Source organism: Caretta caretta, chromosome 7, assembly GCF_965140235.1.
Source record: "Caretta caretta isolate rCarCar2 chromosome 7, rCarCar1.hap1, whole genome shotgun sequence".
NCBI classification, from domain to species: domain Eukaryota; kingdom Metazoa; phylum Chordata; order Testudines; family Cheloniidae; genus Caretta; species Caretta caretta.
The window spans coordinates 54,661,246-54,678,424 of NC_134212.1; the positions used below are offsets into that span (position 1 = coordinate 54,661,246).

The 17,179-nt window shown below is 44.2% G+C and overlaps 1 protein-coding gene across 8 annotated transcripts in view; it reads right to left on the reverse strand.

Annotated features, from left to right (window-relative positions):
- Positions 1-17,179, reverse strand: part of NDST2 (N-deacetylase and N-sulfotransferase 2) — a 234,919-nt gene that overhangs the window by 58,875 nt on the left and 158,865 nt on the right. For 3 of the 8 annotated variants that reach the window (XM_048856861.2, XM_048856864.2, XM_048856863.2), the window contains one exon: positions 13,934-14,002. The exons of the other annotated variants lie outside the window; for them this stretch is intronic. The gene's annotated coding sequence lies outside the window, so the exon portion shown is untranslated. The remainder of the gene's footprint in view (positions 1-13,933; positions 14,003-17,179) is intronic. 8 annotated transcript variants of the gene reach the window in all.

The following is a 17,179-nucleotide window of genomic DNA, read 5'->3' on the forward strand; positions in this document are numbered from 1 at the left end:
GAGCATCAGGGCAAGGGGGTTTCAGACAGGACGACACATGGGGATAGCTCTCCAGAGAGGTTAGTTTAACTGATAGCGATAGAGAGCACAAAACTAACAGTTCAGTAATGAGACACCAAAATCTTACAATGAAGTGAAAACAGAAGAACGCAGAGAAACCAGGGAACATTATGAAAGGATGTTAAAGAAAACATCACAGGAGACCTAAGCCTGATTGATTTAGGCAAAGCACCCTCTGTTAGCTGAAGACAGCATCTTTCAAGGCTTTTCCAACAGCTACGTACAGTGCTAGAGCAAGAGACACTAGGCCAGTTAGACTGTTTGGGTCACCTGCTCTGATTCTTGGACTTTGCAGGATGTCTCCCTCTTCTACACATACCAGCATCTTGTATCTAAGTTGATCATAAGAAAGTGCAGTGATGGCACCTTGAACACCTCTGCTGGGATTCTTTTCCACTGTCTCACGGTTGGCTAGGACAAAGAGCAACAGCCTGAAGCTAAATGAAGAAAAGTTTAGGTTAGTATCAGGTCCAGACTATTTTCTGTTTGGATTGAATTATAAAACAAACAGAGTGGGTTACCTATTACTATATATTTTATTCTTTACTTCCTGTTCTATGCTGTTGTAATGCCATGCTGGGTGCTGTTTTACCCATGAAGTGGGTGAATTTCAGTGGCATTGCAGGTTAAGTGATTCTTATACATAGATTTGAAAAGCACACTGGAGTCATTCAGAAAGAAAAGTACTATCTAGGTTACGAAGACGTTATTGCCAAGCAATGGATAAAAGACACTATGCACTCAAGGAATCAATCCCTCAAAAGGAACAAATATATTAAGTTAAGAGGATATCCTAAACCTTTTTAAAAAATGTGTTCCACAGCTAAAAGTGAACACTATCTATACTGCCACTGTGCTCCAAGTGTTTTCACTAATACGCCACCACCACTGTTGTTTTACTTTGAAAGTTAATTAGAGGCAATAAAACCATTGAGGGAGAGACTTCCCTTTACACCTAACTAAACATGTTTCAATCTTTAGCTTCAAGACACTGATCCCATCTCCTGTGACTGTTAATGAATTACTTCCCTCGAAGTTATTGTATGCAAAAAAATTATGTTAAAATCCCTCAGCACTGCATTAATGGCATGGAAGCCAGCAAATTCACTGCAAACCTTTCCTGGCTCCACACTATTTAGGAATAATTTTCAGAAGAGACAAGATTTACTTTATAAGTTCTCTTTAAGCTCTTGGGTACACTTCCCCCAAGCCTACATATTTATATAGATACAGGTTTGCTGGATACTCGTTAACCATCTCTTTAATTCTATTCAGTCGAAAAAGATTAGAGAAAGCCTTTAATGTTCTTGTGTATCTGTCATAATGGCCAACTTTATGCTCAGTGCTGGAACTACAATTCCCAGCCTACCGTCCAAAGACTAGATCCTTCTCATGCTGGAAAGAAAGCCTCTTTCCCCCAAACTGTCACTTGGGTTGTCCCATACTTCCTGCAAGTAAAGAGGAATTTAGGTCAGCAACATCACCACCATTACGCATCCTTGGGTGGTTTGCACACTAAACTACCTTTCCATCTGCCTTATCCAGCTTTAGACATCAGGATCTTGGCATCAGGTAAATACCAGGAGGTTCAAGGGAGAAGCCCTGGGAGAAGCAATTAGCTCTGCCTACCCAGGCCGCAGGCTCTAGCGCAGTAAAGAGACATTTCCACACACCTTCACTACAAGGAATGGGGTGCTCCCCCTTTCAGGGCTCTGAACTAAAGCCCGGGGAAAACACGGTGTGTGCTGCTACCATCACAATCACCACCTTGTCTACCTCAATTCAGAGACCACCTCCTTTGAAAAATTCCACGGTCACAAAGACTATGACAAGTTACAGGAAAATAGGGTGGAGGGCTCTCTGTAATACTCTGCACTATGTCTACAATAGGACTGGTTTACGAGTACAGGTATACTAGTGTGCATGCTGTCACAGTTCAGGGCAAAGGCACCTGTATTCCCTCTCCAGGGTCCCTTGAGAGCACCAACTCTAGGCTTCCAGCTCCTCAGTCACCATCTCTCTTGGATAGAGACCTGTCTCTCTCCCCCTTCCGACTGGGATTTTTCTCAGGATGCACAGTTCCCTGTCTACACTGTGATATTTGTGGCAAGCCAGACTGCCTAAATATTCCTGCATCTGATCTTTGCCTTCTCTCTGAAGACTATGAACAGCTGTAATTGCCAGCAGCTATGTGTTATCACGCAGCTCTTTATAAGCAAGCACATTTATTCTTAAGGTGAAAGCATTACAGAGAAAACATATAAATAATAAAAGTTTCTTTACGCAGGCTAAAAGCTTACTAGAGGTCAGCTATCCGTCTTACGGGGTCTCAGTAGGCCAATGTCCTCCAACCCTTCCCAGGAAGGACTGGGCCTCCTGGGACAGAAGGTCCTGTCAATTCACTAGATCAGAAAAAGGGCCTTGAGTCAGTTTAAACTCAGGCCATTTATCCAAAAGCCCCTTCTTTGTCGAGTCAGTCCCTGGAGAATCCAGTTTGAACTCATACATCTGAGTTTCTCCAGGTGGTGGAACTTCTCTGAAGGTGTTACAACCTGAATGAATTTGTCTAATCACGCCATACTGTTAATTATTCTTGGAGGTGGTGTGGTCACCTCTCACAGACCCTGGCCTACAATGATACATAAACTTATAAAAGTAAGATTTCCCAAAGATATTGCAAGCAACTGCTATACCTGTCATGGATACAACTATACCTACAAAGCTGAGCTTTGTACCAGTCTCATAAAACCATGCACCACGAGCAGAACAGGCTACACTAGTAAAATCAGTTTTGCCAGTATAACTGTGCCTACTACCCGAGTAGCTTTTGTTGGCATAGCATCGGTTAGGAACCACACCTCTTCACACTCCTAACAGACATAGCTATGCCAGTCTTGGAAAGCTCAGATCTACAAGATAGGCTTTCTCTGCTACCCTCAAATGACCGACTGCCTCTAGAGGGAGAGTTTTGATAAACCAGGTATTTTAATCATTGCAGTGAGGGCTGAAGCAGGATCTCAGTGCTGTATAATACATTATGGTAACATTGGGGAAGAGGAAAGTAAACCTCAATCTCCTCACAGGCTTGGTACTCCAGCCAAACAAAAACCTTTCTCTAATCACTGAAGCAGTGATTTGGGAGAATCACTGAGAACTACAGAAGAGGTGTGTTCATTCTGGAGATGAAACTAGTTTAACCCTTATCTATCCCCCTCTCTTTGGCTACCAATATTGAGCTTTAAAACTGAAAATTCTAGCTGACCGCAGTGAGTGCAAGGACAGAGGATGTTATTGGCCTCTGCAACCCTCCAACCCAAGCAAAGATTATCTTTATAAAAATATTACCACAATGGCCCCAAACAGTACACCTGACATGTTCTGGCTCATTGCTGTGCAACAGCACAGTTGTGGGGATGTTTCGTTAAAGGACAGTGAGAGTTCTGAGTCCATCACAGCAGCTAACCCTGCATGCAGACCCAGCCTGCAACTTCAGAGTCCTTATTTAATCAGCACAGAAGCAGCAGCAAGGTAAATATGTTTGGGGTTAGTGGCCTTGTTTGTAGCTAATCCAATCCTAGTAAATTAAACAAAAGGGAGCAAAACCCCATCCTCCCAAGTAAATCTCTTAATAGATCTAGATTAAGATCTCAGCTTCATACCCCATGGAGTCCTGCTAATCCTCTCTCAGATGTCCCCAGCCTTAATTGGGCTGTGCTGGCATTGGCAACTTGTTTACACGGACTTTTAAAATGACTTTAAATAGAAAAGCAAACAGCCTCTTCCTGCCCTGTCTCCCTCCCTGGAATGTCAGAGCACCAGCAAGCTTCAAAGGCAACACCACAATCAGCATATTGGGATGGACCCCAGGACAGCTCTGGAAACCTCTCTCTCAAGTCACTGGTTCCAATCCAGCCCTGGTAGCTAGTGATTGAAGATGGCACACTGGCATGTGCTACATAGGAGTGGTAGAGAATACAGGATAGCTTGTGGAAATATATCCCATTCCTTGCACAAAGAATCAATCTCAACCACTGAATATCAGCTCCTTCTCAGTTTAAAGTTGGAAGAGTCTGTCAGAGTCACTTGACACACCACTTCCTCACAAAAACCAGAGAAGCTCAGTGACTCCTGACTTTGTCACTTGTGAAGGGAACAACTTGTAGGGGGGAAAAAGCAGAAGTTAAACAAGACCTTTTGAAGTAAGAGCACAGGCCTCATCTAGATGTTGTCTTGAGGAGAACTACCGGAGTGAACACTATTCTCCGGGGCAGCATACTTTAATGGAATAGTCTCCCCATTTGCTCAAAAGAAAAACCAGTACTACTACTTCTGGTAAGGAAGGTTCAAGGAGAAGGGTGAGGGATCAGAGTGGTGAGAGAGATCAGACAGACTACAAACAACAAACTTGTGAGCTTTCGTGTAAGATAATTTTCTTTCTCCTGCAGATTTTGGCCTTGTCTACACATGGTTGTATTTGTGGTGCAGTAGGGCCCTAGTGATTCTGACACAGTATCATTACACTTGTAGCCAGCCCCATGTTTATTTTTGTTTCAGTCTTTGAGAAGTTTTCCTGGTTCAGCTTCGGGCACTTTTACTTGTAATCCACAGCCTTCCCTGCCTAGGCTACGACAACCAGCCAGGAGCAAACAGCAAGTCAAACAAAGGTTACAATAATTTGCCAAAATTGAGCACTGAATCTCTCTCTCTCAGATACACACACACACCAGTCCTATCTGTGCAAAGGGCCCCACCCCAACTCTTAATTGTTTTGCTAGATTTTACAGGTGAGAGGCAAGAACAAAGCAGGACACAAGAAGGTTTAGCTGCAGCCGGTCACATAAACCTTGAGTAAGAAATAGGTCCCAGGGACTGCAGGTGGTGAAAACTGAAATACATTCTGTCTGGTGAGAGACAGTGAGGAGCAAACCTGTTTGTATGTACATTTCTTTGGAAAAATATCAGCATCCACCGCTGTTCTCTCACAGAAAGGGCTTAAGGTGAGTTCAATGTCTTCAACACGCTCTCTGTGACAAATGCAAAATTAAATTCTTAAGCATAAATTTGGTTTTCAAATTAAAAATAAAAAATCTGTGAAGGATAACCCATGTTTCCAGATTTTCCCTTGAGGGTTCCCTTTTTTGCCCTCAATGCTGTGCCATCTATACACATCTTAGTCAAGGGCTTATAATCCTGGCAACTCACACAGGAGCAAATATCTTCTATTCTTCCTTTCAGGCAGACTGCTTGGATACTGTGCAAATATAGATCAGATTTCCTTGCACCTTCCTCCATATTAAAAGCAGAATCTGGTTCTGTTAGTTCCTCCCAAAAAGTCAGAGACTTGGACTTCCTATTCACTTGCCTGGGGCTTGCTGAGGGAGGAGGGGGAATTCCCCATCCTCTCCCCCAGCCTTGAGGGGGTAAAGATAGGAGTGAGTGTTTTATCCATGGTTCTTCAACATTGTCTGGTTTTCTTGGTTCAAGGATTAATGGAGGAACTCAGTTTCTCTGTCTAAATTCTCTCTAGAATCAAGGGAAACTGTCCCAAGCACCACCTGGCCTTGGGAAGACAACAATTATATCCAATAATGCTTTAATGGCATGACAAGTCACACAAGTATTGCCAATCTTCAAACATCAGAGGTAGAATCATAGAATATCAGGGTTGGAAGTGACCTCAGGAGGTCATCTAGTCCAAACCCTTGCTCAAAGCAGGGCCGATCCCCAACTAAATCATCCCAGCCAGGGCTTTGTCAAGCCTGACCTCAAAAACTTCTAAGGAAGGAGATTCCACAACCTCCCTAGATAACGCATTCCAGTGTTTCACCGCCCTCCTAATGAAATAGTTTTTCCTAATATCCAACCTAAATCTCCCCCACTGCAACTTGAGACCATTACTCCTTGTCCTGTCATCCACTACCACTGAGAATATTCTAGATCCATCCTTTTTGGAACCCCCTTTCAGGTAGTTGAAAGCAGCTATCAAATCCCCCCTCATTCTTCTCTTCCACAGACTAAACAATCCCAGTTCCATCAGCCTCTCCTCATAACTCATGTGTTCCAGTCCCCTAATCATTTTTGTTGCCCTTCGCTGGATGTTTTCCAGTTTTTCCACATCCTTCTTGTAGTGTGGGACCCAAAAGTGGACACAGTACTCCAGATGAGGCCTCACCAATGTCGAATAGACGGGAATGATCACGTCCCTCGATCTGCTGGCAATGCCCCTACTTATACATCCCAAAACGCCATTGGCTTTCTTGGCAACAAGGGTACACTGTTGACTCATATCTGGCTTCTCGTCCACTGTAACCCCTACTCCTTTTCTGCACAACTGCTGCCTAGCCATTCGGTCCCTAGTCTGTAGCGGTGTCTTTGATTCTTCCGTCCTAAGTGCAGGACTCTGCACTTGTCCTTGTTGAACCTCATCAGACTTCTTTTGGCTCAATCCTCCAATTTGTCTAGGTCCCTCTATATCCTATCCCTACCCTCCAGCGCATCTACTGCTCCTCCCAGTTTAGTGTCATCTGCAAACTTGCTGAGGGTGCAATCCACACCATCCTCCAGATCATTTATGAAGATATTGAACAAAACCAGCCCCAGGACCGACCCTTGGGGCACTCCACTTGATACCGGCTGCCAACTAGACATGGAGCCATTGATCACAACCCGTTGAGCTCGACAATCTAGCCAGCTTTCTATTCACCTTATAGGTAGATACTATCCACTCAATCCTAATAGGCTTGTTCTCTTTGTGGGACATTTTGGTAGATTTCCAGCTATACTGAATGTTTATGAGAAATTTTGTGTGGGGAGTGTTTCACCCACGACAATACGAGTCAAACTCAGTCATGTCCTATTTGCTCTCTTGTGAACAAAAGAGAGAAAGAAGAGTGAGTCTCTCTCATGGTACAACTACACTGCAAAAAAAATCCCCTGCCACAGTGAGTCTCAGAGCCCAGGTCACCTGACTTGGGCTTGCACTATGAGGCTAAAAAAGCGATGTGGTCGTTCCCGCTCGGGCTGGCACTCACTGCTGCAGGTTATGGGATTTTTGTTTTTTGTAGTATAGACCCTCAGTCACCTACTGAACAGGGAATCAGGGGACTAGGAATGCAGAGACTCCCAACAAAACAAAGCCCAGAGTGGTTCTTAGGACAGCATGGACGGTAATGAACATGAGATTAAAGGGGCCAGTTTAAGAGGCACAGATTCCTAAGGAAACACCTCTTTCCCTCTCTCAGGTCAAGTTACAAGTAACCCATCTCACTCCTCTTTGGACTAGAGGGCCTGTCTGATGGGTGACTATCACTTCTGGAGCCAGGAGGCTCATGTGCTCTCCCCATGTCACTGAACAGGCTGTTATAGCCTAGATATCACTTCAATCGTTAGTACTTGTGGGTGATGTGTGACAGAAAGCAGCACGCTGATCAGTTTTCCATTTGTACGATCTGTACTGTTGAGATAGGGGCAGTTGTGTAGTGGCTGCAGCAAGATGCAATCAATGGACACAAGATCACTCATCTTTTAATGACCGGTGCATAGACAGGTTCTTTTTAGCAGGCTGTCACAATTATCCCTATTCTGCCACTGATGATGTCCAAGCCTGTTAGAATGGCCCTGGGATGATCTTTGCAGCATAGCAAAGCTCAGTGCCTCAGTCAGTATTCCAAATTCCAGAAGCTGTAATATGAAGAGCTGAATATACTTTTCTAAACATGTGTATGAGTGCTGACCTGCACAAGCATGGCAACTTTGTTTTCACACTATGCAAGAAGGTGAAAGAAAGGAGAAGTCTATATTACGTTCAGATGAGAGAGCAGAAGGGAAAAAACTGTCTTACTGGTAACTGTGTGCCATTCTTCTTCTTCCCTATCTCAGAACAAAAAGCACTCCCACAATGAATGGAGTAACAAATACTCTATTATTTATGTTATCATAGCATCTAGGAGCCTCAGTCAAGGACCAGGACCACTGTGCTAGGCGCTGTACACACAAACAACAAAAATACAGCCCCCACCCCAAAGAGCTTACAATGTAAGCACCAAACCATGAGAGTACATTCATTTCAAAGTATAGGGCAAGAAGGGTGATGAGGGCCACACATCAAACTACCACCTCATGTATTTAAGAGAGAGAGTGCTGCTGACATGGCATTTTCCATGCAGGGTCCTCACCTTTGGAATCCATTACCTCCCTTCCTTCAACAGAGCTCAGATTTAGTAACCTCCCAGAAAAGCTGCAGCGCCCACTTGGTGGTGCCATAAATTAACTGGGTGGGGTATATCATGGGTTTAGTTATGGATACCATGTGGGTAAGATATTGGGCACAAGTAAACAACATGCATAAATACAACTAAATGTAAATGTACACATCTGGGAACAAAGAATGTCGGCCATACTTACAGGATGGCGGACTTTGGGAAGCAGTGATTCTGAAAAAGATTTGGAGGTCATGGTAGATAATCAGCTGAATATCATTGTGAAACTGGCCATAACAAGTAATGTGATCCTGGATGCATAAACAGGGGAATTTTGATTAGGAGTAGAGAGGTTATTTTACCTTTGTATTCGGCACTGATGTGGCAGCTACTGGAACCCTGTGTCCAGTTCTGGTGCCCTCAATTCAAGAAAGATGTTGATAAATTGGAGAAGGTTTGGAGAAGAGCCATAAGAATGATTAAAGGATTTTAAAAAAAAAAACCTTATAGTCTCAAGAGCTCAATCTATTCAACTGAACAAAGAGAAGGGTAAGGGGTGACTTGATTACAGTCTAAATACCTGCACGGTGAACAAATAAAGGAAACAGTCACTGTGGCACTGTACTGCAGAGTACAGCTGGATTGCCAATGCAGAATCCATTTGACGAATGGGGAAGAAGAGACTTTACAAGTTATTAGTTCAGTTTTATCTTTACTGATTTGTCAGTGGACCACTGTTGATCTAGGCTTTGCCTGAGCTAAACACATGTAAGCTCAACCCTTGTTCTGTTGTTTTGGTTAACAGTGATTTAATCTATTCTACACATGCTCTGCAGGGGGAAACCTAGACCAATAGCACTCCACAGTTACACTGTGACTAGCTGAAAACCAAATACATAATGCCAAAAACTTATTTTACAGCAACCTTGGCAGTCTTTGCTTTCTTGTGCTTTCCAGTGGGATTGCCTGGTTCTATTCTGCACTGTCAGACTGGGTCTCCTATTGGGAAGGCAAAAGAGCAGTTAGTCATAGTTGGAATAAAGGGACTGGCCCACCCACTTCCACTTCTCTTGTATTTTGCCCTTTTCCAGCTCTTGTCTGTGTTTCTTTCTTTGTCCTTCCTGTTGGTTTTAGTAAACAGGTGAACACAATATACATATAGCAACCACTGGTTCGTCCCCCTCTTTGTCTGAGGCAGGATATGGTAGCCTGTCCTGAATTTTGTGAGATTTACCTAGTCTCACTAGAGAGATCCCATGTCCCACAGGACCACTGAAGTGCTCCCAAGATGATTTTAGACCAGTAAAATGGGGTCTCTTCATTATGACATATTGCATACATGCTCAGAGGTAAGGACTGCTACTTGGGCAAAACCAGATCTTGAGCATCTGAATTATTGGACTGAAGCTCTACAAGATTGGCAAGCTACAAAACGATAGTTTTTGCCAATTATGATTGAGGACACACTCCTGGAAACAGGACTCTTCAATGATCCAGCAGGTGGAAGTTGAAGCTAGACAAATTCAGATTGGAAATAAGGTGCAAATTTTTACTGGTGAAAGTAATTAACTATTTGAACAATTTACCAAGGGGCATGGTGGATTCTCCATCACTGACAATTTTTAAATCCAGATTGGCTGTTTTTCTAAAAGATCTGCTCTAGGAATTATTTGAGGGAAGTTCTATTGCCTGTGTTATACAGGAGATCAGACTAGATGATCACAATGGCTCCTTCCGGCCTGGCTTTTCTTTAAATTGTAAAGTGCTAAAAGTTTGAGATAGATTTATTTATATCAGTTTATCAGCACCGAACAGTCCTGTTTTTATATATATATATATATATATTGCGTTCACCTGTTTACTTAAACTAGCAGGAAGGACAAAGAAAGAAACACAGACAAGAGCTGGAAAAGGGCAAAATACAAGAGAAGTGGAAGTGGGTGGGCCAGTCCCTTTATTCCAACTATGACTAACTGCTCTTTTGCCTTCCCAACAGCAGACCCAGTCTGACAGTGCAGAATAGAACCAGGCAATCCCACTGGAAAGCACAAGAAAGCAAAGACTGCCAAGGTTGCTGTAAAATAAGTTTTTGGCATTATGTATTTGGTTTTCAGCTAGTCACAGTGTAACTGTGGAGTGCTGTTGGTCTAGGTTTCCCCCTGCAGAGCATGTGTAGAATAGATTAAATCACTGTAAACCAAAACAACAAAACAAGGGTTGAGCTTACATGTGTTTAGCTCAGGCAAAGCCTAGATCAACAGTGGTCCACTGACAAATCAGCAAAGACAAAAAAGAACTAACAACTTGTAAAGTCTCTTCTTCCCCATTTGTCAAATTGGATTCTGCATTGGCAATCCAGCTGTACTCTGCAGCACAGTGCCACGATGACTGTTTCCTCCTTATGATTAAATACAGTGATTTAGGACAGCTCTTAATTTCCACAGCAGCTTTCCTTTAACCCTGGACTTTTGATGGGACATGAAAAATGTGTGCCCTCTCACCCCTCTCTTCCCCCAGTCCCGTTGGCATTTGGAGTCAATGAAGAGAATGGTGTCATAACGGAAGATTATCTACCTAGCTCAAGAATCATCACCACCAAAACTGTAAGGAGAACATTTCTCTTCCTGCTGCTGCTCTTCCAGTGATGTGCCACACATGATTAGGTACACAGCACTCCACTAATGAAAGTTTTATTCCCTGTCTCATTGAAAACACACTTTCTTACCTATGAATGTAGTGCAAAAGTTTTTATGGAATCACAAACTTATTTTAGCCCAGAAAGGAGGCCTGATGGGTCACTCTGCCCCTCCTCCACCATCACAGACTCTGTACAGTTTATTCACATGGAGGTGTTGGGATTTGCCAAAGGAACCCTGCTCCTGCCACCATTCCCCATCCCCTAGAAATTCATTACTGGCACCAGAATCTCTGCTACACAGTTCAAATTTCCTCTTTTCCCTTACTGGTCCCTACAGATTGCTCATGCACAATTGACAGTAACATGTATCAAAGGAGTACCAAAGTCCCACTATTACAATCAAAACACCACTGGGCAAATGCTGTGCGCAGCTAGGGATTCCCAGATACTCCACAGTGTGTGGGCCTCGCCTTTCTCCTGCTTCTGCAGAATTAGTGGAGGAGGATACCCTGGTGCTACTTTCCAAATGAATTAAAATGCTTTATTTAACCACCCCACCATTCCCTACCTCCCCACTTTTTGTACACTGAAACTCTGCAGTAAATACCAGCCACATGCCAGCCTACTCATTTCTCTCACTTCAGTCAGTCTAACTGCATATATTGGACCAGAACAGCATTATGCTATAGTCCCTTTGTTCCCCTCTAAATTTCAGTGGCACTGAAGCTGTTGTGATCCACTCATCTAAAGTAATCTGAGAGATCCTTATCGCTGAGAACACTCATTATGCACTCTGAAGAACGGGCACTTCATCCAGGCATCTCCAGCACAGACACAAGACCAAATCACCATGCACAGAACCTAGGAACCTCTGCAGAGAAAAAAAGCTTTATGATCCTTGTTTTAAACAGATCACAGGAACATGCATCACCGAGACATGACTGAACTACTCCTACTCTAGCACAGAATATAGGAACTTCTACCACTCACAGACTTTAAGGTCAGAAGGCATCATGGTGATCATCTAGTCTGACTTCTTGCAGATTTCAGGCCACAGAACCTCACCCTCATCTGTAGTAACTCGGAGCCCTCCCCATCTAGTGTCCCATCACGAGCCGTTGGGAATTTTTGCTACTGGCAGTCGCTGATTGGCCACATGCCATTGTAGCAGTCCCATCATACCATCTTCTCCATAAACCTATCAAGCTCAGTCTTGAAGCCAGTTCGGTTTTTTGCCCCCACTGCTCCCCTTGGAAGGCTGTTCCACAATTTCATTCCTTTCATGGTTAGAAACCTTCATCTAATTACAGGTTTCAGAGTAACAGCCGTGTTAGTCTGTATTCGCAAAAAGAAAAGGAGTACTTGTGGCACCTTAGAGACTCAAATGCTCAAATAAATTGGTTAGTCTCTAAGGTGCCACAACTACTCCTTTTCTTTTTGCTTCATCTAATTGTGAGCCTAAACTTGTTGATGGCCAATTTATAGCCATTTGTTCTTGTGTCCACATTGACACTTAACTTAAATAAACCATAGAACATTAGGGTTGGAAGAGACCTCAGGAGGTCATCTAGTCCAATCCCCTGCTCAAAACAGGATCAACACCAACTAAATCATCCCACCCAAGGCTTTGTCAAGCCAGGCCTTAAAAACCTCTAAGGATGGAGATTCCACCACCTCCCTAGGTAACAACCCATTCCAGTGCTGCACCACCCTCCTAGTGAAATAGTGTTTCCTAATATCCAACCTAGACCTCCCCCACTGCAACTTGAGACCATTGCTCCTTGTTCTGCTTCTTGTTCTTGTCCTCTCCCTCCCTGGTATTTATCCCTGTGATGTATTTATAGACAGCAATCAGATCTCCCCTCACCCTTCATTTGGCTAGGCTAAACAAGCCAAGCTCTTTGAGTCTCCTCTCATAAGGTAGGGTTTCCATTCCTCGGATCAGCCTAGTAGCCCTTCTTCGCACCTGTTCTAATTTGAATTCATCTTTCCTACACATGGGAGACCAGAATTGCATACAGTGTTTCAGATGAGGTCACTAACATAGGACTGTCACTTTCCAAGTATTATAGCACCTGAAAACCTGTAAGTATCAAAGGCCTGATCCAAAGCCTATTGATTTTAACAAAGAATTCTATTGGACTTCAGCAGGCTTTGAATCAAGCTGCAAGACAGGACTGGTGCAACGCTACTGTACTACAATTCAACACCCGGGCACAAACTCACCACTCCCACTACATCACTGAAATGGATCACAGGGCTCTTTTAGCATCACTCTTCCCCATCATCCCTCCAGACAGAAGTTCGAGAGAAAACATGAGACCTTCCCTTCAGCACTGGATTTAGAGGAACACAGTGCCATTGTTTACTTTTATGGTAGCTCCTAGAGGTCTAAATCAGGATTGGAGCCCAATTGTGCTGGGACCTGTTCAAACACAGAAGCATATACAGTCCCTGAAGAGGGATCTTACAGCTGTTAGGCATGGTGCCATGGAGGGGTAAGAAATCTGCCTTGCAGCTGTAAATTCGTAGGAACGTTTTAGCCACCCACCCCCATCCTTCTAATTCTTATTCTGTCTGGTCCAAGTCAGAGTTACTGGATATTGAACAACATTGCCCAGAATTCTGCACACAAGGGTTGCATGTATTAAGTCCATTGGAATAAAACATTTAGCAACAAGTAAAGAGCCCTGACACAGAATGCCCATCTCGCTCAGGAGTTGTCAGAAATTCCCTTCTCACCCAATTTGCCTCTATTCCCATCACATACTGACAACGGTGCTACTGAGGGCAAACAATGTGAAACTGTTTCCTCTCTAAGCCATTCTGCTTAGCTGAGAACCACTTACAAGTCTGCCTTTTCATTCTTATTGGCTCAATACAAATCCAACCCCCTTCCTCCCAAGCTGCTCCCAGTCCTCAACCTTGTATTTTGACATGAGAACATTTAAAAACTGGAATTCTGAGTAGCTTTATCTTAGCCCCCTAATCAAACCAGAGTCTCAGCACAGAGTGAGTCAAAAGACTCCAAACTCACCTCAAGTCAGTCTGAAGAAGAGGAGCTGCTCCTTGGATTTTATGCTCTCAAAGTCACAAACAATTTTCTCTGTTAAATTAAATCAGAGAAACAAGGTTTTAAAGGGTACTCCTCTCTTCCTTTCCTGAAGTCAGCTCACAGCAGTGTTTGTAAATATTTGCTTAGCAGGAGCACCTTCACTCTCCAGAACCCAGGTAATGATTACATTACAGTAACCGAGTTATGAGGACAGAATGAGGCAATGAAAAGTCTTGCAGGCACCGGACAGGCTTCCCAGGCAGTGAAGTACAGTTGCACTTCAGTGGGCAGGATTGTGGAACACAGAGTGAGAACAGATAGAGGAGGAGCTGAGAAATGACAAACACAGAAGAAATAAGGGACCCGGGGTCACAGGGAAAATACAAAGAACAAAGGGGGAAGTAGGGGAGGAGGAATGTGGTGTGAGCTGGGAGGCTGGCAAAGAGACTGGGGAGAGCTAAGAAATCTAATGGGATTTTTCACATTTTGTCCATTAAATACAGTGCTACCTTTAACATGGTCTGTAAATCAATCTTCAAGGCTCCACCCTTTTTATTTTGGCCACACCTAATTCAGTTCAAATAGGCTTTCTTGGCATGACAAGTTATATACATGTTGATGATGTATAAGAAAGAGTCAGACCCATATGATAAATATCAGGGCAGGTGTGACCAACCCAGATCAGGTTACACCCCTTCTCCACCTGATTACCAGTCCAGTTTTCAAACAAATAAAGATAAGAGGCTGCATTGTGAAGCTAATTTAATCTCAGGAAATTTCTGTGTATAATAAAGAGGTGATCAAGGAGAAAGCACTCAACAGAGGCTGGCTGTGTCTACACTACAGCTTACGTTGGTATAAATTATGTCGCTCAGGGGTGTGAATAAGCCATCCCCTGAGCGACATAAATTACACCGACCTAAGTGCTGGTGTGGGCGGCGTTATGTTAGGAAGAGAGCTTCCCCTGCCGACACAGCTACCACTGCTTGCGGCGGCTGGAGTAATTAAGGCCTTGTCTACACTATAGAGTTTTGTCCACAAAAGGCAGCTTTCGTTGGCAAAATAGTAAATGCGTACACATTGCAATGTGACTTTTGGTGACGAAAATGCCGTTTTGGTGACAAAATAAAACCACCCTGACAAGAGACATAAGGCTTTTTGTGCAAAATTTCTGTCACCAAAGTACCAGTCTAGACACCACTCTTGATTTTATCGCTTTAATTGGCCTCCAGGTGTCCCACATTGCCGATCCTGACCGTTCTGGTCAGCAGTTTGAACCCCGCTGCCCTGCAGCCAAGTAAACAACCATCAGCCCCTCCCCCTTAGCAGCCCCAGGAATTTTTGAAATTCCATTTCCTATTGGCTCATCACATCTTCCCAGGTGACCATGGCAGGTTATCGCAGCAAATGATCTCCCGCTTGGACCATTGTGGAGTGCTGGAGCTGCTCAGTATTTGGGGAGAGAAGTCTGTGCAGTCCCAGCTTGAGCCATAGGAATTTTGATACCTACGGGCAGATTTCTCGAGGCTTGTGCGAAAAGGGCTATGATCGGGACATGCTGTAATGCAGAGCAAAGATAAAGGAGCTGAGGCAGGTGTACCATAAGGCGAGGGAGGCAAAATGTCACTCGGGCGCTGCACCTAAGACCTACCGGTTCTATAAGGAGCTGGATGCTATCCTTGGTGGTGACCCCTCTTCCAAAACCAGGAACCCCGTGGAACTTTGGCTGGCCTGAAAGCAGTGGAAAGAGGACCTAACCCGGAGCACAAAGTCACTGATGAAGAGGTGGAGTTAGACAATGATGTGGAGCTCCCGACGGGGGTGCCTGGTGGGGCAGGCAGCCAGGAACTGTTCAGCACTCTAGAGGTGTCTAGCTAGTCTCAGCAGTTGCTTTCCGCAAGCAAGAAGCAGTAGAGGAGACGCCTGGTAAGTGGCTGTGGTTTGTGTAGTGCAGAGGTGGGTTCAGGGTATAGAAATGTGAAAGGCCATCTGTGTTTCTGTGACCAGCCGAGTGTCTCCGCTTGATAAGAAAGATGGAGAAAAGAAGACATGTTCCAGGAGATACTGCACTTCTCCAATGCAGAGAAAAGGGAACACAAGGAGTGGAGGGAAGCTGAAAGGCAGGGCAGAAAAGAAAACCAGGAGTTTGTTAAGGATGCTACTGAGCGGACGATTGAAGTCATGGAGGAGCAAATGCAGATGCTGAAGTCCTTAATAATGCTACAGACTGAGCAACTGTGTGCCTCCCCTCCCCTGCAGCACATTCAGAACTCTTTTCCATGTGCTCCTAAACTCCACACGCACAGTCCTTTCCGCTTTCCGGGATTTCTCGGTTTCCCTTTACTCCACCCCCTCTGACAACTTTCACAGTGATAGCTGGACCGACACACAGCTCTGAAAGTCTGCCCTTCCCTGGTTCCTCCTTTCCCACCAAGCATCTTTGTGCATGGGTGTGTTGTTTCTTGTGCAATAAAAACAAAGTTTTTGAATGATAACATCTTTATTTGTTTCCTACAAATTGAGATAGCAGGCACTACCGATACATACATAGGCAATTTAATCATTTGCTTACTAGAATGTAAGGCCCCAAATGTCACCATTGCTTCCTAGGAAAACTATATGTAATGTAACATTGCAGTACCAATCAGAGATGTACATTACTGGTTCTCATTTTCAGAGTGCTGCCTCAAAGCCTCCCTGATTCGAACTGCCCTCCCCTGTGCCCCTCTGATAGCCCTGATATCTGGCTGCTCAAAATCAGCAGCCAAGCGGTCCACCTCAACACTCCATCCCTGAGCAAACCTTTCACCCTTAGTATCACAAAGATTATGCAAGGTACAACTCGCAGCTATGACCATGGGAATATGATCCACATTGAGGTCTAACCTGCCATAAAGGTGTCACCAGCACACCTTTAATCTGTCAAAGGCACATTCTGCTGTCATCCGGGACCTACTCAGCCTGTTCTTGAACCGCTCCTTACTGCTGTTCAGGTTTCCTGTGTAAGGCTTCATGAGCCATGTCTGTAAGGGGTACGCTGAGTCTCCCAGGGATCACTATGGGCATTTCAACATCCTTCACTGTAATCTTCTGGTCTGGAAAGAAAGTGCATGCTTATAGCTTTCTATACAGGATGGTGTTCCTGAAGATGCATATGTCATGCACCTCCCCGGACCACCCTGCGTTGATGTCAGTGAAATGCCCATGGTGATCCACAAGCACCTGCTT